This window comes from Gopherus evgoodei, chromosome 1 (genome assembly GCF_007399415.2).
Source record: "Gopherus evgoodei ecotype Sinaloan lineage chromosome 1, rGopEvg1_v1.p, whole genome shotgun sequence".
Lineage (NCBI taxonomy): Eukaryota > Metazoa > Chordata > Testudines > Testudinidae > Gopherus > Gopherus evgoodei.
This window is the reverse complement of record NC_044322.1, coordinates 114,481,904-114,503,913: the sequence shown is the minus strand read 5'-3', so window position 1 is coordinate 114,503,913 and position 22,010 is coordinate 114,481,904. Positions and strand designations below refer to the sequence as shown.

Sequence of the window (22,010 nt, the reverse complement as noted above, 5' to 3'; positions counted from 1 at the left end):
GCTTGGACAAATTTGGGGCTTGTTTGAAGGCCAGAAAAGATGAATCAGAAATTATTTCTTTCAGGATGGGGTCCCCCTTGAGTCTGGGTTGTAGTTCCAGTGTGGAGTAGTAGGTAACAACTAAGTGTGTTCAGTCAGAGGGGGTTTTACTTCTGTACTGAAGCAGGTTTTCTTGTGGTATTTGGGTGACCCGTTCCATGATGCGATCTATACATCCACCAAACAAGGGCAGTCCACCAGAGAAGTAATTTTCATTAGCTAAAAATTACACCATAAAAGAAACCAAACACAACTGTCATTTTTGTTCCTTGCTTGAATTGGAATTTTTTTTGTTTGATTAAAACTAGGCTAGCTATTTCCGTGGGTATGTGTTAGTATTTTGGGAGCACAGTACTACCAATCATGAATTAATGAATTTGCAGTATGTGAACTATCAGACATGCTACAGGGTTTGAAATGTAATTAAAAATGGCAATGACTGTTCATGCCCTTCATAGACCCTTCTAAAATATTATTCTATGACTAAAAATATTTACTCAGGTATAATTAACACTGTTTATTATATGGCATTTTTAAACATGGTAGCAAATTAATATACTATTGTAAAAAGGAAAGGGCAGAAGTTAGTTGATATGACAAATTTGGTCATCTTAAGTTAATGTATTTTTACTTCAGTTTATGCACAGATTGCCTCTCACAGCATGCTGTTTTTATTATTTGGATGGACTAAAATTCTTCACAATTCTTCTATATATAGCTCTTCTTGTTGAAAATGAAAAAAATTTTGGTGTATTGGATCATTCCAAATTATGTCTAACAAATAAATTAACTTAAATAAATTGTGCCACACTATATTTTCCCTGCTGTACAAATTTCCTTATGAAAATTTATACAGCTTAATCCAAATTGCATATATAAAAATCCTGAGGTAAATGTATTGCTAGAATTGAAATGTCTGCATCTTTGCTGTTTCAGTGACTTCTTGTGAACGTAATTTTATTGGAGAATCCTGCCTTTTGCTGTCTGGATCTTTTAACAGTGTGCCAAAGGTGAGTTGACTCTGGCCTCATTCTCATAATTTAAGAGGATAGGAAGCTAATTGGATGAATTAATTGGTACTCTCTTTGTTTAATGTACTTCAGTGCTTATAAATTGTTAAAAGCTTTTTCCTCCACTAATTTGAGCCAAGTAAATTTTAACTCTCTCTTTCATAAGTGAAGAGGGTCAGATTTAAGAATTAGATATTGCTGAGAGCTGTATTTGGCTCTTATCCTATATTTTCAGTTATCTTGCTTCAGGGTTCTTTTTTACAGTGCTCAGCCATAGTTTTTTAGCTTTGTTTTATTAACAGGCTCAGCACTGATTCCTCATGGTTTCCTAAAAACTAGCTCCGTAATATAAATGCTATTGTATACGTTTAAAGACAAATAAAATTCTATCACTTGCTTAATGTACATGGCCTTCTTATAAAGGAGGAGCAGAACTGTACTGAGTACATTTTAAGGATATTTTTGGGGCAGTTTCCAAAGACATGACGTTCCTGATTAAATTGTGTTTTATACAAGATTCATTGTACAGAGGAATCTTGTTAATTTCTATTTTCGTAATCCACACACCACACCATTTGCACATGGCAACTGTACTCTGTCACCATGATTTAGCAGAAATTTATTACCAGAATGCTGTGTGAAGAGGCTTCATCTTACTAAGACCTCGGTTTACAAAAAAAAATATGACAGAACACTGAATAGTCTTGTGGCTGCTGTATAGAGCTGGGAGTCATGAGATCTGTGTTCTTCTGTTCATGACTCTGCCATATATTTCTTAAATTGTTGAGAAGAAATAATCTAATCTCTCTGCTCCTTAGTTTCTTAATCTATAAAATGAAGAGGAATGTGTGAGACTGAGTTCTTGAAAATGTATAAAATATTTGAAATATTTAGCTGGAAGGTAATATGGAAGTACTGAATGTGCTTTTAATTTGTTTTGAGCTCTGTTAAGAACCTGTATAATGATAGAAACTAAACATCACTTGTTAAATAAATACACAAGTGTACTTAGTAATGCATAATTTTTATTTTTTTATGTTTTCTTGTTTGTAGTGGTTAACTTAAGCATAGTAATTTGTAATGCGTTTTTAGCATAAATTTGGGGACATTTCACTGTATGTGAATTGGCAAAGATGCATAATAACAAAAGTGAAAACAAAAAAATACCACTGACTTTACCAAACCTTTTTTAACAATACTTGCTGTTTTTCATATGAAAGATGAAATGCCACTATTTGTAGTAGTATACTGTTACATAATAGTCAAGGATTCACACACCACTTAGCTCAGAGTTTTGTCATTTCCTGGTAGACCTTGTGCGTCAATGTTAGGTGAACCACTTAAAATAAGAACAAACACAAAACAATCCTTGTGAAATTAAGAAGGGGTATGTGTATGTGCACACATACGTACACTTTTTTAAATTTTTTTTGGCATATCTCTAGACTTTCTTCTTATAGTAGAGATAGAAGTACGTAAACTAGTTTGGTAGAAGACAGCATTAGAAGCTTTTTGTACACAAGGCACTGACTCATGTTTAATCTTAACCTGTGACTAGTGCAGTTGCCATTTATGGGATAATTTACACAGTTAAAGTTAAGGACATGCTTAAGTGCTTTTCTGAATCAAGTCCAAAATATGTACTTAATTCAAACTTAGGTTCCCATAGGCAAAAAAATTATTTTGTGATACGCATGGTTTATTTTTTGTAGCCATATGTGGTTTTTATGCTTTTCATACGTAATATAGTGACTGCACGTGTTCTGAGAATATCTTCTTTCATATTTAATGCATTTAAAACTAGGACACTTAGTGTAAGTTATAACATATACATGGTCAAAATAGTCTGTTACATTGAAGAACACAAAGTTTAATGTGTAATGGTTTTCAGTAAATTTTATTGTATACAGATACTTGTTTGCCTAAGAAATTAAATTACCGTATATACTCGTTCATAAGCCAGATTTTTTAGTAAAAAAGGGAAACACTCAGAGAAGGGGGTTGGCTTATGAACGGGTATAGAGAGGGAGAGGTGGGATGCAACCCTTCACCCCTCAACAGAGGGAGCATGGAGAGGCAGCACAGCCAGAAGGGAAGAGATGGGGCCAGAGTCTCTGCACTTCTGGCCACGCTGCTCTCCCCCCAGCCTCCGAAGCAGCTGCAGCTCTGGGCTGGCAGGCTGCAGCTGTGCCGCTCAGCCTCGCCCCTCAGAGCAGTCTGTGGTCATGCCTCCAGAGCTTGTTGCAGACATGATGCCCAGCCCAGCCTGCTGGAACATGCTGTGGCCGTGCTGCCCGGTCTGAGCTGTCAGAGCAGGCTCTGGCCGTGCTGCCCAGCCTGCCAGCACAGCTTCAGCCAGGTCAGAGACATCCTCCCCTGGCCCTCCCCAGATAAGGTGGGAAGGGATGGGATAGGGAGAGTGTGGGGGTCCCGGGCCAGGGGTGGGGTCATATGAGGGGTGGCCACAGGGTTTACTCTGCTGACTCCCAACTTCTCCCCCCCACACCCTCCCCCCCCCCCAAAAAAAAAATTCCCCACTAGTTGCTATCCTGGCCCATCAGGGTAAGCAGTTGGTGTGCCGGGCCACTTTGTTTACTTAGGTTTACCTCTGTGCCTGCAGATGCTCGAGGTAAACAAACCATCTCGGCCCACCAGCGGCTTATCTTGATGGCATAGGAGCCAAAGTTTGCTGACCTCTGAATTATAGGGTCAGCTTATGAACGGGTTATAAAAATTTTCCAGTTTTAGTTATCTATCTTGGGAGGGTCGGCTTATAAACGAACAGGCTTGTGATCGAGTGTATGTGGCAATATCATTTTGAAGTCCAGAAGTAGAATAGGCTTCGTTTTTCACTTGTAGAATTATTTCTGTCTTACTCAGAGAAATTCTTAAATGCCACATTAAAGAACATCTTGTGATGAGAACATCACTAAATTCTAATCTACGATTTTTGAGAGATTGATTTGCAAAAAATTGTTATCCCAGCATGAGGGTGTAAATATAGTCTGTCTTAGAATGTAGTATTGCCAAGACTATTACACTGCAGTTTTAAACTGGGGAGACTTGTTACTAATTCCTTTGAATAAAAAAAAAGGGTTACATTTTACACAGTTTTACAATACAAGATATTTGCTAAAGTAGTTTGGATAATATTCATAGGTGTACTGGCAAGAATTCATTTGGTTATAGGCACTTGGAGAAAATGGATATATGGAGGTATATTTTATAGGTAGCTTTATTTTTTTTTAAAGAGCATCTTTCTTCATAACCCTATATGTTAATTAGCTCATTTAATGATATACATGAGTGGAGAAGAGAGCGTTTAAGGCCATGTCTACACTAGTACTTAGGTTGGCAAAACTTGAGTTGCACAGGAGTTTGAAAAAACACACCTCTGAGTGACGTAATTTTCACCGGCATAAGTAGTCGTGTGCATAGCGGTACGTCGGTGAGAGAGAGCTTCTTCCACTGATATAGCTACTACAACTCATTGCGGGTGCTTTAATTATGTCAGTGGGAGAACTCTCTCCTGTCAGCATAGAGCAGCTACACAAGAGATCCTTACAGTGGCATGGCTGCGTTGGTACAGCTGCTCCGCTGTAAACGCTCTAGTGTAGATTTGGACAAGTGTAGCTTAAATTGGACAAGATTAGGTGTAAACAGGTACAAACTAAAATTGTCACAGCCTCAAAATACTCAACAGGCTTATCAAAATGATGTCACATTGGGTTGTGATCAGACATCCCCAATAAGTATTTCTCCAGGGCTTGTGTAGGAGAAGTCATTTAAGTGCTGAAGTATCTCTAAGTATGGATTACTCAACACCTTGTGGATCGGGCACTTATTATAATATCTTAAACGTCAACTCTGTAGTTCATTAAAGGAGAAGAACCATAAATAAGAACATTTAATAAAGCTAGCTGATGGCAATGGATGCTGGAACGCTTCCTGGAATGTACTATGTTTTGGCATCAAGGTGGTTGAGACTGCTTCAGGATTTATATTCAGTTAAAACTTTTAAAGAAAATATTACGCACTCTTCTAGCTTGATGCTATACACATTTTGGTATAATATAAATTGCTAAGAGGATAAAGAGTACAAACCAAATAGGTACAAGATTCAGGTCAGGTCTACACTAAAAAGTTAAGTTTACCCAGCTATGTTGTTCAGGGGTGTGAAATATCCACACGTCTGAGCAACATAGCTAAGCAAGCAAGCCAACCAACCACCTCCCCTCCCACCCCCCGTAGGCAGTGCTAGGCTGCCAGAAAAATTCTGCCACTGCCTCTCATGGAGGTAGATTTGAAGCACCACAGCTTTGCCAGTCTAGCAGTTTAAATGTAGACATAACCTCAGTCAGTTATGTCAAACAGCACAGATGTACCTGGTGTAAATCTAATCCCTTAAATGCAACTCTAGGTTTATATGAAAAAGATTTATTGAAATTTAGTTTCTTTTATTGATTGAAATTAAGAATACTGCACTAAACATCTCGCAGTGACAGTATTTTTAAATAATTGTTTTAGGCAATGAAAATTTATTAACAAACTATAAATACACTTGAGAAAAGAGTAACAAACTATAAATACACTTGAGAAAAGAGTTGACTGTGTTTTACATTACATAAATTATTTAATTCTTTTTCTTGATTAAAACAGTTAGCCAGTTTAAACAGATTTTTTTTGTGTGAATGTAATAATCAGAGAAGTCCTTATTTGGACATCAAACCCATGTTTGTTTTTAAGTAGTATCAGAAATGGATCATTCAAGAGCACTTGTTTGTACATTCAATGTTTGCACATTTGGCCAATCCTCATTACATTTGTAGAACTATAACATTTTCTGTCATTGTCAGAACCAAGTCTAGAATTTATAGTTATAATTTGATATGGAGTCTTTTCACTCTTAAATATCAGCATCAAATGCACCCCTGATTTGTTGTGACAGATAGTACCCTCTTATGGCTCTGAAGTGGTTTCTGTGATATACTGTTGTGATTTCAATCCAGTTTCTAATTATCAGATTCCACATCATCATCACAAAACCGCCATACAATTGAAATTAATTGTTGAGAATTCAGTTCATTTAAAAAAAGGTAAAGGTAAAAGGGGAGTTGCAATTTTTTCTTGGTGAATATAGACACCCTGTGTGTAGCTTACTAGCCAAAGTTGCCTTTTTGAACTCTATACCTCTTAATTTGATTCATCAGATTTCCTAGTTCTGAAACACAAAGAAATTAAGGGTTTATGCCTATAAAATGCTGAGTACTCTGGCCAATCCAGCAAAGATTTAAGCATATACTTAACTTTATTCATGTGCTTAAAAATTAAGGATGTGCTTAAAATGCTTTCCTGAATGGGGGTCAGTGTGTTTAGCACCTTAAAAAAATCAAATCTTAACTGATTTGACCAAGGTCACACAGAGAGCCAGTTGCAGAAGTGGGAGCTGGCCCTAAACTCATGATCTGGACTTATTATTAACAACCTAATATACCAAATTGATGGAGATTTTGTTCCAATTTTTATAAGGTGATACGCTAAGTAGAAACAACCCAGAATTAAGGTAATCTCATTTAAAGCATGTAACTGTGACAGGTTTTGTGAGTTGATTGTAGATACACTTGTATCATGGGACAAGTGATTTGGCTTATAATGTGTTGGATATCTTTAAATGCTACATCACTACTAGATATTTGACACAGTTAGGTAACATCAGAGAAGGAGTGTCAGTGGGAGAAGGAGTGCCAGTAGGAGCCATGTTCCAGCGAACCTGCCGACACGGCAGGTAAACAAACTGGCCCGGCCTGCCAGGGTGCTTACCCTGGCAAGCCATGTGCCACAGGTTGCCGACCCCTGCTTTATCCAAAGGGTGGGTGACTGATTACACAAGCTGAAGACTTCAGGTTGTAAGATTTGGGCTCAGAACTTTGTGATTGGGGATTTTGGGAGAATTAATTGGCTTCTAAGTTGAAAGTGTTAGCCACCCTGGGTCTCTGGGGTTTAAAGTGAAAATGCAATTAAAAATAAACATGCACATTTTCATTTGTGCTTTGAATGTGCATTCTACATTTTTTTTAGTAACCTTGCATAATTAGACTATATAGTGTGTGTGTGTGTAGGGGTGGGGGGAGGAGAAGTGAAGCTATCATCATCTCACTCATTTCATTTAAGCCAGCAGTGGTACGAAATGTAGATGTAGCGTGTGTGTGTGTGTGTGTGTGTGTATACATACATACACTGTCCAAAGCCAGGAGACTCAAAATAGAACCTCAAAGGTTCTATTAGGAGCAGTATTGAGGCCTCAACACAGCTGGCAGAGGGTAGCTATTTTACATGATTCTCAATTTAGGTCAGATTTGAACAATGAGGTTGCCATTTGTACTGATTCACTGCCGGGAATGCTATCAGTAGGAACATGGATTCTTCATAGTTGGAAGGATTGAGAAAATGTCAATTGACCTTTGATTTATTATTCACATTTTGTTATCAGGATTCTAATATTGATGCTAGACCCCATAGTAGCTGAACAATTTTCTTCCCTCCGAACAGATGGTAATTAAAATCTTAAGTGTATTCACACTTCTTGTATGTGTGCAACAGTGAATGTGCCATCTCTTCAGTGACTAAGAGAGAAAATATAATAATTTCTAGGTGGAAGGGAGTTGAAGTAAGCAGCAGCCAATGCCAAATAGCTAGATTAAGATTACAGCTACATGTCACTGCCAAATTGTAAGGATCAACATTCAGAAAAGTATGCTATGGAGAGTTTCCTGTGAAAGACTATCCTGTACTGGTTAAGGTCAGTATTGATCCAGGTACATGTAGGGAGATGCTTGTAGGGAGGAGTTGACTTCTCACCGTTTTAAGGTCACATGATCTGGTTGAGACCTCCAAAGGTTATATAAGGTATAAGTGTCTTTCCATTACAGAAACATAATGCAAATGAAAACTGACTCAATTTTTAACCTCAATTAGTTTTTGGTTAATACTTCCTATGGAAGAAAATTTGATATTTCAGATCCTGCTCCAGCAAAAGTTCTGTCTTCTACATGCATAAACCTTCCACTATTTGGTCAACAATTTTATTTTTCCAATGGAATGTCATGGAAGATCATGGTTGTGGAGGAAAAGGGAATTTTTTAGGTTGCTAGGGCAAATTATCTAGATGTCTTTTCATATCACCTCATGAAAGTCTCTCTGTGTTAGTGGTGTTTAGTGGAGAGTTAAAGAAGATCTCTGTTTTAACTAAATTGGTGCATAATATCCACAAATGCTCGCCTACTTGGCTGAGGAGCTCATTTGGAATGTAGGAAAATATCCAAGAGATGGTACTACTAAGAGGAAAAAAAAAATAAATGCCAGTATGCTAGAACCAAGGGCCATGAGGAAAGCATTCTGAATTTTTAAGAATCTTTTAAAAACAAAAGTTAATGTCAGGTAGGAAAGACTGTGTAGTAATTTTTATTTATGTTGGCATGCAAGGATGGAGATAAGTAGAATATTATGTAGGGAAAAAAATCTGGTTCCAATGGCCAATTATATTGCAGGAAATCAAAAGTCTGAACGACCTTCCCATAGTGTTTGGGGATCATGGTTTCCACAAAATGATGCACTTCTTAAACCAGTTCTTGTCTTCCTTAAAAGTCAGACAGCCTCAGTAGTGCAACCAATGACCTTCTGGTGACCTGTGGAATCATAATCATCATCGCATATATTCTTTGGACGTTCTGCCTTATAAGTTTGTTTGCAATATCTAGATAGACATATTCTCTGATAATAAATCTCATCCATTTCTGGCTCATATGGGTCCTGTTTGTAGAGCTAGCTAAAATGCTTTGTGTACCAAATTCTTTCCCAAAATATGGTTCTACATCTCAGTTTCAGGACTGTTCTACTATCCAGATGATTGAAAGGTAACACTATTTGTTGCAGAATATGTAAAAAAGGGTTTCCTTTCAGTGGTGTGCAAGACCATTTCCTGTTCCCTTAGAAAATCAAGAATGCAACCACAATAATGTGTTGACAAAGGCATCGTCATTTTAACCGCTGAGCTTAAGACTACACACTTAGTCCTATCCAGGAGAGAGATTCAAGACATCTGGTTGATTTGCAAATTTTTCTTTCCACTTCTTTTGGGCAGCACACATCTTTAAGTCTGCAGTTAAAGCATAGTATTTCTACATAGAACCTAAACCGAAACATTAGCTATCTGTGAGTTAAGTGTCGTTAAAATACCTTTGCCTTGAAGCCATAATATAACATGTGGTTACTGAGCCTATAGCTGTCTTTTTCACACCATTTTTCTCTCTCTCGTTTGTGCACATGCATGCACACGTTTTCCTTGTGTTCTCCACTAGCAGGACTGTGTAATAGCTTCTGTTCTACCTTAATCAGAAGATGGGGGTCTGTCTAGTTTTTTCTTCCCTTTCAGGCCTCTGGCATATCCTGAATGTTAGTGGAACTATAAAATTCTACCTGGAAAAACCCTAAGGATTTTTTATCCTCTAACAGATTAGTCATCCTGTGGGACAGGCCTAGGAACAGTGTCATAGTCTGTTATCTTTGCTCTCTGTATTTTTAATTTGTGAGTGTGAGAATTTACATGAAAAGTGCTGAAATGACAGTCCTAGATACTAAAGTCTTGGGCCTGGTCTACACTAGAAAATTAGGTTAGTTATACTATGTTGGTCAGGGGAATGAAAAATCCACACCGCATAGTTACATGGTTAATCTGACCTAAATCCCCAAGTAGACAGCACTAGGTCAATGAAATAATTCTTCTGTCTACCTAGCTACTTGCCTCTCTAGGAGGTGGATTACTATACCTGCGGGAGAACCCTCCCATCGGCACAGATAGTGTCTACACTTATATTGATTATCTGCATAAGTATGGAACTGACAGCCCCAACTTTTTCACACTGCCCTGCCAATGTACTTTGACCATCTCCATCAGGGAGCATCTCTTGGATGAGAAAGTAATTTGGATTCCATAGTCATTTGGTCCTTGGGCTCCCTGTAGAACCTATTAACAAGGATACTAATTAGTGCAGATTGTGGTGTGATCACTTCTCTTCAAATTGCCAAACCTCAAAAATAGGCAGGATAAATTGATTTGACTGGCAAATAAAAATGGTAAGTATTGGCTGTAATAGAGTGTACATTAATTCAGTGCTCATCAGACTAAATATATTTAGAAAATACTTACAAGGTGTTGTTTGAGTAGGACACCTCTGAGTGAGTGTTTTAATTAACAATTAGTTGTAGTGATATCACTTGACTTTTGTCAGCTTCGCTAGTATACTAGTAATGAATTACTACAGAATAGTTATTTCCCCATTGTACTTTAACGCTTTAAGTATAAGGCTTCACCTAACTGCCATTAGTATAATTTCATATACTATGCACTGTTAGTAGTCTCCCCACCCCCATTCCACTTTCCCAGTGAGTGTTCAAAATCCTTTTGTTGTCTTGGTCACCATTAAGCCAAGTTGCCTCTGCACAATAGCAGACATACTGCAGCAATTTCTTATTCTAAGTATAGGAAAGTACAGTACTGTAGTATCTCAGGTGCTCTGATATGGTAACTGTAAATATTGCCTTTTTAATGTCAGACCATTCTATTTGCTTTGTGCATGTAGATTTATTTTGTTTGAAGTAGTTTGGCTACTTGCTATAACAATCTATCTAAAATATCAAAGTATTTTCTCTGTTCAGTGCTACACATTTTTATTTTGTTATATATATAAAAGTGGTGTATAAAACTGAGCAGGTTAGTTGTATGTGTATTATGTCTGTATGATAACATCAAGCTTGTTTAAATCAGTTAATTCTTGGATTGAAATGATCCAACACCATCAAATGTATGCTGCAAATATTATGCCTAACTATAATTCATGAAAATCTCCCTTCTTGCTGGTTAGGGAGTTAAAATATATTTTTGTCCACTACATATCTTATAGCAAAATAAATACAATTACTATACACTCTGCAAGGTGATGAATTAGGTCATTTTAAATATTTACTTGTGTCATTTTATTTATGATAGATTCAATAGTTCAGAATCGACTGTCTTAAAGATATCAATAAAAAAGAAATAATTATTTTTTGTTAAATTCCTGGAGTAGCTTCTAATTTAATCTCCTGTGGGTAATACAAATTTTATGCAATATGAAACTATCCAGCTAAGAAGATGTACTGTGCTTAATATATAATTTAATTTAAATGAAAGTGACTAAAGACAATAGTATGTTTAGAGTAAAATAAAAAGGACTGGTTCTTGGAGCAATTGCCCCTGTGCATTCCACATCTGGTGTTCATGTCCCCATATGCATATGTACTGGAACTAAGGGTGCTGCCACACCCTTGGTTTGAAGCGGTTTCCATCGTATGCAGGGTTTACAGTTGGTTCAATGGCTCTCAGCATCCCCACTATTCAGATTGTTTCAGCACCCCTGCCCGTATGTGTGAGACTGGAATCTTTCTGAACAGAAGCATCTGTTGGGGCTGTACCTACACCCTATGTCCCAAGGACATAAAGGGTAGGACAGCCATAACCACCCTTCAGTTCCTCCTTATCACCTGTGGCTGCTGGTGCTGCAAGTCCACCACAGTAACAATACTCACTGACAACACCATGGTGATGTACCATATCAATAGACAGGGCAGTTCTGGTACTCCGACCTCATGAACTTGTCAATATGGCCTCCGATCAGGCTCCCAATATTCCCAGCATGATCACACAATAGGAGATACAGTTCCTGTATCTGGATCTTACTTCCCTCTGTCTCATGCCTGGATGCTGGCTGGCTGCTTGTTGGTAGTTCAAAACATTTTAGCTTGCAACAGGAAGAATTACACTAGCTTCACCTGTGCTGCTAAATGGAAGAAGTTCTCTGGTCTGTGGAAAATCAAGGAAGCTCTTCTTGCTGCCATCCTTGACTACCTGATTTCCTTAGAGCACTTAGGACTTTCTGGTAGTTCCAGACAGTTCCAAACTGTTCCTAGTGTTTGCCAGCAGAATGAAAGGGTAATCTATTCTCTCAGTCTGCCTAAATATGTCTCGGACTGCATTAAGATTAGTCACATGGTGGCCCACTTAGATCCACCTACCTGGATTAGCATTAATTCCACCAGACCTCAGCTAACCTCTGATGCCTCTCTATGGGGTGTCCCAGTCTCAGAGATTTTCCAAGCAGCTATGTGAAGTTCAGGTATAAATGAGGTATAAGTCAGAGGTGAAGTTTGGCCTTGAAACCTAATGAACAAACTGGGTGGAATTTGTGCCCGCCCCACCCCCCTTCGTAAAAAGGGTATAGAATTCAGCTTTTAGTGATTTACTACAAATTCTAAAGGAACAGAAATATTCTGAATATTTGAAGTAACAGTAGTTGAAAAATGTAACAAATCTAGACATACATTTTCAATTTAAAACAATGAATAGTGAACCAAAAAATGTATAATTTGTGTGAAAGCAAATTTCCACTAGTTGTTTGTAATGCTGCTGTAGAGTTCTGGAATTCAGTAATTTTTATGGAATATTTATATACCTAACACAGCAAGATTGATAAAGATTACTTCATCCCAGTAATCCGGTCGGTTTCTTTGAACAAAATGAGGGCAGAATATCTTTCTTTTCTTTTCAGAGATGCTCACTTTATCCTTCTGATCAAACTCTAAAATACCTGCATCTTTTCTACTTAGAACACAAAAAGTGAATATAGTATATGATTTTTTTTATTGGGGAACAGAAGGTTAGTTCAGTTTTATTTTCAGCATTTTATAGACAGTATAAAGTGAAATTCCTTGCAAAAGTGGATAATAGTGTTCCAAGGGATTAGCAGTAAAATGTAGCAGGGTATGGTGGTTCTGAGCTGTGTCCTTTCATGTGAGATCAAGGTTAAATTCATATATTTGAGAACTGTATTCTTTGTTTCTAAAATCAGTGAATGTGCTAATGCTTCTAATTAAGTTTAATTCAGAGACCAGTGATGTTTGCTTTGGTGAAGTGAAACATGAGGAAGAACAAATTAGGACCAGATCATTTTAACTATTTCACATGTTGAGATCGCTAAAGATTTAGTGAAATCTTAACCAGGCAGGGAAGGGTTCTTTAACATTTCATAAAATTTACCATATATTGTCTTCAATATTGCCAGCCTAGGCAGTAGTTTCTCATTATTTTACCTTTTTATTTAAAGATGAACAGAAACATGGCTCTCCATTTGAACTGACAGAATCACTATAGGTGGCATCAGTCTATGATCGGCAATAAGTCTATTGGGATTTATCTTCCACACAGCATGTCACATCAGTATAACATACAGATAAACACTTTAAATTTTCCTTCTAATTTTTGTTTCCTTGTGCATGACTTAATGTATATAATTTTTCCTCTATTGTCACATTCCCTTCCACTTTATTCTTTAGCCTTTTCATTAAAGGGTTATATGAAGGCTGGTAGGTCTAATACTAAACCCTCCAGCTTTGTCTTGTGTAGTGGATGCTCCCTGCACTCCCCCTTCATTCTGTCTACTTTATTTTATTTTTATAAATTTCGATATGCTGCCTGTTCAGAAGAATGAAGTAAACGAGAGGAGTGGAAACTTGGCAGGCAAAAACAAAGGCTTGTCCTTATTTATAATTAGGGAGAAGCATCTACATAGTGACATTGATTGCTGGCTACTGATTGTTCTACTGGGGCTATTCCCAAGTAGGGACAAGGGCTTGGTCCTCTTGTGAGAGGTTTTCTTCACTGCAACTTAACTCTTTAATTGCCATGTAGTTCCTCTAAATCTTAAAGATGACTTAAAAAGATGCTTTTAAAAGTTGTGATTGTGCCTCTTTTTCCTTCTTATTTTAAGTACAAAGGCCTGAAGGATGGTAGAATCTTTTAACAAAGACATTTTTTTCTGAAATGTTATCTAATTTAAGTGATTGATTAGGTGTTTATAAAACCATATGACTTTAAAAATTCTTTCCCACCTATTGCTCAGTGTTTGTTCTATACTCTTGTGATATCATTTCAGTAGTTCTCCAGTCTCCATAACATCATCTTCCCCCTTTTTAAAATCATTCAGGTCATCTTTAGGCATAGGTTTTTACCAGTTGCAGTTACTTTTTTACTGTATTGTTGTTCAAGTAATGGTCCCTATGTTTATTCCATGTGCTGGAGTCCAGAAGTTCTTCAAAGCAGCGTCTGTTGACCATGTATGCGTATTAGCTCCCCTTGTGTTCCCGACTGAGGGAGGTAGAGGGTAGTGTGGTCAATGCCTCTCCAGTTCTTTCTTACCCCTGCATGTCCTGAGTCGGAATCATGTCCTCCTTCACTCGATATTTAAACTGTAATATAAAACATTTCAAAATAGTTTTTATATCAAGTTACATCTCAAATTTCTTCCCAAAAGTATTTGAGTTCAACATCAATCAGACAATATGCTTACCTGTATTTTCCCCAAAACTCTCTGCTTCTTCCAAAGACAGAACGCTTCAGGCTGGTGTTCTACCTTCAAAAAATCAACCCCCGTAGAAAATTTCTGACACTCTTTATTGCCAGAGAAGAAAGATCATGTGAGCAAGCCATATCCTCCCGCAGGATTTCTAAGTGGGTTTCAGGATGCATCTTAAAATGCTACAAAATAGCAAAAATTCCCCCTCCTGATGGTGTTACAGCTCAGTGCTTGCAAGCACAGCTGTCTCCATGGCGTATCTATTGGACGTTCCACTGCAAGATGTTTGCAGAGCAGCAACTTGGAGTTCTGTTCTCAAGTTCACGTCACACTAAGCTCTAGTCCAAGCAGTGACTGCAAATGCAGTTGTAGGAAGGGAAATACTACAAGCATTTCTGCTGTCACCTCCCTCACACCCTCCTCTCATCTGAAAACTGCTTGCCAGTCGCACACTTGTGGAATACATATAGGGTGACCAGACAGCAAGTGTGAAAAATTGGGATGGAGTGGGGGGAAATAGGAGCCTATATAAGAAAAAGACCAAAAAACGGGACTGTCTCTATAAAATCATGACATGTGGTCACCCTAAATACATACAGAGACCATCACTTGAAGAAGAAATGGAGGTTACTTATTATAACTGGAGAGTCTTCGAGGTGGATGGTCCCAATCTACGTTCCACTACCTGCCCTCCTTCCTCTTTGCTTCGCATCCAATTGGCTTGCTGTAAGAAAAGGAACTGGAGAGGCTTTGACCCGCACTGACTTTTGTGCACACTGCTTTGAAGAATTTTTGGACTCTGGTACATGGCACACGTGTACCATGTGTGGAATACAGATAGGGACGAGAGATCTCGAAGAACCTTCAGTTACAGTAAGTAATCTCCATTTACTTTCTCAGACAGATCTTCTTAAACTTTTTCTCCTTGATTATGCTAGTAATCAAACTATTTCCAAGCTCATTTCAATCTCATGGGCTATTTGGTGTGAATTGCCCACGACAACTTTTTAACTACAAATTATTTTCCTAGCATAAACAGGTCCTAAAATGGGTTATCTAGTGTCAGTAATACCAAGTTGTTTCTGTAGAATAACAACTATTTGCACTTTGTAATTCAATTGAAATATGAACCCACTCTCAGCAAGTTCGCGGATGACACTAAGCTGGGGAGAGAGAGAGATACGCTGGAGGGTAGGGATAGGGTCCAGAGTGACCTAAACAAATTGGAGGATTGGGCCAAAAGAAATCTGATGAGGTTCAACAAGGACAAGTACAGAGTCCTGTACTTAGGACGGAAGAATCTCATGCACTTCTACAGGCTGGGGACCAACTGGCTAAGGGGCAGTTCTGCAGAAGAGGACCTGGGGATTACAGTGGGTGAGAAGCTGGATATGAGTCAACAATGTGCCCTTGTTGCCAAGAAGGCTAGTGGCATATTGGGCTGCATTAGTAGGAGCATTGCCATCAGATTGAGGGAAGTGATTATTCCCCTCTGTTGGGCACTGGTGAGGCTATATCTGGAGAATTGCATGCAGTTTTGCGCCCCCCCCCCCCCCCCGAGAAAGGATGTTGACAAATTAGAGAGAGTCCAGCAGAGGGCAACGAAAACAATTAGGGAGCTGGGGTACATAACTTATGAGGAGAGGCTGAGGAACTGGTCTTAGTTAGTCTGCAGAAGAGAACAGTGAGGGGGGATTTGATAGCAGCCTTCAACTACCTGAAAGGCTGGGATGGGTTCCAAAGAGGATGGAGCTCTGCTGTTCTCAGTGGTGGCAGAGGATAGAACAAGGAGTAATGGTCTCAAGTTGCAGTGGGGGAGATCTAGGTTGGATATTAGCAAAAACTATTTCACTAGGAGGGTGGCGAAGCACTGAAATGGGTTACCTAAGGAGGTGGTGGAATCCTTAAGGATTTTTAAGGCCCTGCTTGACAAAGCCCTAGCTGGGATGATTTAGTTGGGATTGGTCTTGCTTTGAGCAGGGGGTTGGACTAGATGATCTCCTGAGGTCTCTTCCATCCCATATCTTCTATGATTCTATGTATGGGAATCAGAGAGAAGCTATTTGCAATTTGTGAAAATAGATCTGAAACATTCTAAATAAGAAATAAGAATATCCTTTTTTTTTAATGAAAGACAGTGTTATTTAAGAATCCTCATTTTCCAAAACAGCTGAGTGCTTATTGAGTAAATAGGAAAGGCAGATCTTAGTGTTATCTATTTTAAATGGTGTCACGTTGATTAAGCATTAGCATCTTGAAATGCCCACATGCAGGAAATTTTGTGTCATAGCAGTATCACTAATGACATAAAAATTAAATCTGACTCTGGGAAGGTAAGCATATTTGAAGGTCACATAATTTGACATAGATAACTCCACACAGTACAATAGACTACTATTGCATGTGTTTAATGGAAAGTTGTAACTCAATTTTTTTTCCCCTTAGGCTCCTACAATAAACCGTTATCTTGCAAAATCGCTTGGGATTTGTCAGACAATTGATAGGCTCGAGACTGGAGGCCTCTGCAGACATATCCTGGAAAAGGGGCTCTCAGGAGTGAGATTTAATGAAAGGGCCTGAGTAGCCGAAAGAGTCATGACAGCCTTCTCTGTGGCTCTGAAATATTTTAATTTGACTCTAAATTTTGTAATGTTTCATTTTCTCAGTGATTTCCAGATTAAGTTTTGAGAGAGTTCCTTTTTCCTATCAGTGTTGTGTAAACTGTGTTTTCTGGTTTGCGCTTCATCAACAGCAATTAAAATTATGTAGTAAAAATTTTGTTAAAATCAAGATCAGTAGATCTAGAATATTACTGCAGTATCTGAGCACTTCTTGAAATGTTTAAAATAAGTAAATTAAATATCCCCAAATGGCCCAAAGTCTGCTTTTCTTTCCTATAACCCTAGATAAGTGGTCAATTAAAAATATTATTTAATATATTCTGAAGGTAGTGAGATTAGTGGTTATTCTTATCTTCTCTGATGATGGGTTCCAAAGTCTTGTCCTGCCCTGTCTCCTACTCTCATCAGCTTCATCCCTGAGGTGGAACACTTTCATAATTCCAGAGGAACGTAGATATCAGGAAATCCTTGTCAGCAGTGAGCGCACTCTGAGATATTGAAGGTTAATTTCATGGACAGACCTTGAAAGTTAAGACTGTGATTTTAAATTTGCCAGGTATTAAGTGAAGAGCCAGTGTAGTGAACGCAACACAGAGGGTATGTCTACACTACGGGTTTATTCTGATTTTACAGAAACCGGTTTTGTAAAATAGATTGTATAAAGTCGAGTGCACACGGCCACACTAAGCTCATTAATTCGGTGGTGTGCGTCCATGTACCGAGGCTAGCGTCGATTTCTGGAGTGTTGCACTATGGGTAGCTCTCCCATAGTTCCCGCAGTCTCCCCCACCCATTGGAATTCTGGGTTGAGATCCCAATGCATGATGGTGCAAAAACAGTGTCACTGCTGATTCTGGGTAAATGTCGTCACTCAATTCTTCCTCCGTGAAAGCAACGGCAGACAATCATTTCGCGCCCTTTTCCCCCTGGATTGCCCTAGCAGATGCCAAAGCATGGCAACCATGGAGCCTGTTTTGCCTTTTGTCACTGTCACCATATGTGTACTGGATGCTGCTGACAGAGGCGGTACTGCAGTGCTACACAGCAGCATTCATTTGCCATTGCAAGGTAGCAGAGATGGTTACCATCCCTATTGTACTGTCTGCCATGCCATTGTAAATTGGCAATGAGATGACGGTTATCAATCATTTTGTACCGTCTGCTGCTGTCATGGGTACTCCTGGCTGGCCTCGCTGAGGTCGGCCGGGGGCGCATGGACAAAAATGGGAATGACTCCCCGGGTCATTCCCTTCTTTGTTTTGTCTAAAAATAGTCAGTCCTGCCTAGAATATGGGGCAAGTCTACTAGAGAGCCAGCGAGCACAGCTGTTCCAGGTCAGAGCCCCAGAGATCCCACAGAAATGATGAGCTGCATGCTGTTCTAGGGGGTGCCCTTGCAACAACCCCACCTGTTGCTTCCCTCCTCCCCCAACCCTCTTGGGCTACTGTTGCAATGTCTCCCATTTGTGTGATGAAGTAATAAAGAATGCAGGGATAAGAAACACTCACTTTTTAGCGAGATAAATTGAGGGGGAGGCAGTCTCCAGCTGCTATGATAGTCCAGGGAGTACAGAATCTTTTCTTTAGACACGAAAGGAGGCGGGGGGCTGATGGAGCTCAGGCTCCAGCTACTATGATGAGGATAGTTACCAGCCGTTCTGTACCATCTGCTGGGAATGATTGGGAGTCATTCCCATGTTTACCCAGGCGCCCCCAGCCGACCTCACCGAGGCCAGCCAGGAGCACTCATGGGCTGATGACGGTTTTCCACCATTTTGTACTGTCTGCCATCAGGAAAGGAAGGGGAGGGGATGCTGCTGTTTAGCGCCACAGCACCGTGTCCCCCGCAGCATGCAGTAGACATACGGTGACATTGAAAAATGGCAAGAAACTATTTTTTTCCCTTTTCTTTCACGGGGGGAAGGTGGGAGTAAATTGATGAGGTATACCCTGAACCACCCCGGACAATGTTTTTGACCCTACAGGCATTGGGAGCTCAGCCAAGAATGCAAATGCTTTTTGGAGACTGCAGGAACTGTGGGATAGCTGGAGTCCTCAGTCCCCCCTCCCTCCATGAGTGTCCATTTGATTCTTTGGCTTTCCGTTATGCTTGTCACACAGCACTGTGCTGTGGACTCTGTATCATAGCCTGGAGATTTTTTCAAATGCTTTGTCATATCTTCTTCTGTAATGGAGCTCTGATAGAACAGATTTGTCTCCCCATACAGCGATCAGATCCAGTATCTCCCATACGGTCCATGCTGGAGCTCTTTTTGGATTTGGGACTGCATGGCCACCAGTGCTGATCAGAGCTCCACGCTGGGCAAACAGGAAATGTAATTCAAAAGTTCGCGGGGCTTTTCCTGTCTACCTGGCCAGTGCATCCGAGTTCAGATCGCTTTCCAGAGCAGTCACAATGGTGCACTGTGGGATACCGCCCAGAGACCAATACCATCGATTTGCGGCCACACTAACTCTAATCCGACATGGCAATACCGATTTCAGTGCTACTACTCTCGTCGGGGAGGAGTATGGAAACCGGTTTAAAGAGCCTTTTATATCGATATAAGGGGTCTCGTGTGGACGGGTGCACGGTTAAATCGGTTTAACGGTGCTAAATTCGGTTTAAACACGTAGTGTAGACCAGGCCAGAGAAGATGTGCTTTCAGCAACTGATGCTGAAGAGAAGGCGAGCTATTATGATCTGGAATAATTGAAGCTCTTCTAATGTTCTCAACTTATTTACCATTGTGTGCCACATATGCAGGTCTTTGTTATATGGGCTGCATCCACACAATATATATACTATCTGTACGGCCCTGAGGATGTCACATGGGCCACAGCTGTGTGCTGATTGGGCCACAAGTAGGCTGTGGATTGAGAAGCAGTGACTACACAGACCCTAAATTTGCCTCTATCTTGCCTGTGTTCAGCTTCAGCCAGCTGTTTTTCATTCAGGTGCTGATCTCAGCCATACATGAAAATAGACTGAGGTAACAGATGTAAGTGAAACGTGGAACTGGATTTTGTCTGCTTAGACTGGCATTTTAGACCATGGCATGTAACAATCCCACCTCAGCCACTCATGCTTCATATAGATGATGATGTCCAAGTTGGAATAGAAGCTGTCTCACTCTCCCCTAGCTGGATTAACTCTGTACTATTAGCAGTAGTAATTTTTGTCACACAAGTCAGCAGATAGATCTGTAAAATATACACAGAACCAGCTCTGTTGAGTAACAGTGCTATTTTTATATTGTAGGTTTTCCAACTGTAATCACATTTGAAGTAAAAACAAACAAAAATCCAGATTAAAAAATCGTTCAGACATTTCTAAATTCAGATTTTATAAACAGAGTCCGTAAATAAGTACTGGAAGCAGCAATCTGTGGAGGATACTAGTCCACTCACTGTTCAAACTTTGTGGCATTGTAATGAGAAAACACTTCAAGATATAACCATATAATGGACAAAATGCATGGTTAAGCTGTAGAATGTTCTGGACCTGTTTTTAGCAATGCAGTTAACATTCTGCGTTTACTGAGCAGTTCACAGAAGTCAGATAATTTTCTGTCAGTTTTCCAGATATGTTTAATTTTACATAAGTCATCTCTAGGTGAGGGGAAAAAAAATTGTTCTTTTAAAGAATTCTCAAGACTGATTTCATGTGTAAAAACATAATTAGGCAGGCCGAAAGAGAATTTGAAGAGCAACTAGAAAAAAACCAGAGAAACTAATACAGAAACTTTAAGTACCTCAGGTTCAGGAAGCCTGTCAAACAATTAGTTGGGCCACTGGATGATCAAGGTGCTACAGAAGTCCTCAGGGAAGACAAGACTGTTGTGGAGAAGCTAAATCAGTGTTTCTCAAACTGGAGTTGCCGCTTGTGTAGGGAAAGGCTCTGGCCGGCCGGGCCAGTTTGTTTACCTGCCCTGTCCGCAGGTTCTGGCTGATCGCGGCTCCCACTCGCCGCGGTTCTCTGCTTTAGGCCAATGGGAGCTGCTGGAAGCGACGCAGGCTGAGGGACGTACTGGTCGCCGCTTCCAGCAGCATTCTTTGTCCTGTGGACGGGGCAGGTAAACAAACCAGCCTGGCCCTCCAGGGGCTTTCCCTACACAAGCGGTGACGCCAGTTTGAGAAACACTGAGCTAAATGAATTCTTTGCATTGGTCTTCACTGCATAGGATGTGAGGGATATTCTCAGAACCTGAGCCATTCCTTTTGGATAACAGATATGAGGAATTGTCCCACATTGAGGTGTCAGTAGAGGAGGTTTTGAAACAAATTGGTAAATTAAACAGTAATAAATCGCCAGGACCAGATGGTATTCACCCAAGATTTTGGAAGGAACTCAAATATGAAATTGCAGAACTACTAAGTGTAGTATGTAACGTATCGCTTGAGTCAGCCTCTATACCAGATGACTGGCATATAGCTAATCTGATGCTGATTTTTTTTTTTTTAAAAAGGCTCTAGAGGTGATCCTGGCAATTACAGACTGGTAAGCCTAACTTCAGTACCAGGCAAATTGGTTGAAACAATAACAAAACAGAATTATCAGACAAATGGACTCCTCTCCAACATACTGTGTCCATCTATTTTGCAAAGGGAAATCATGCCTCTCCAATTTATTAGAATTCTTTGAGAGTGTCAACAAGTATGTGGATAAGAGTGATCCACTCGATATAGTGTACATGGGCATTCAGAAAGACTTTAACTAGGTACCTCACCAAAGGCTCTTTAGCAAAGTAAAGATTCATGGGATAAGAGAGAAGGTCTTCTCATGGATCTTTAACTGGTTAAAAGATAGAAAACAAAGGCTAGATCAGTTTTCACAGTGCAGAGGTACACAGTGGGGTCTCACAGGTATCTGTGCTGTTCAACATATTCCTAATT

At 39.6% G+C, this 22,010-nt stretch overlaps 1 protein-coding gene across 5 annotated transcripts in view; it reads left to right on the top strand.

The window, feature by feature from the left end:
- The window catches only part of NCK2 (NCK adaptor protein 2), a 170,051-nt gene that overhangs the window by 70,041 nt on the left and 78,000 nt on the right, over positions 1 to 22,010 (top strand). For 4 of the 5 annotated variants that reach the window (XM_030569669.1, XM_030569684.1, XM_030569676.1 and 1 more), the window contains one exon: positions 976 to 1,049. The exons of the other annotated variant lie outside the window; for it this stretch is intronic. The gene's annotated coding sequence lies outside the window, so the exon portion shown is untranslated. The remainder of the gene's footprint in view (positions 1 to 975; positions 1,050 to 22,010) is intronic. 5 annotated transcript variants of the gene reach the window in all.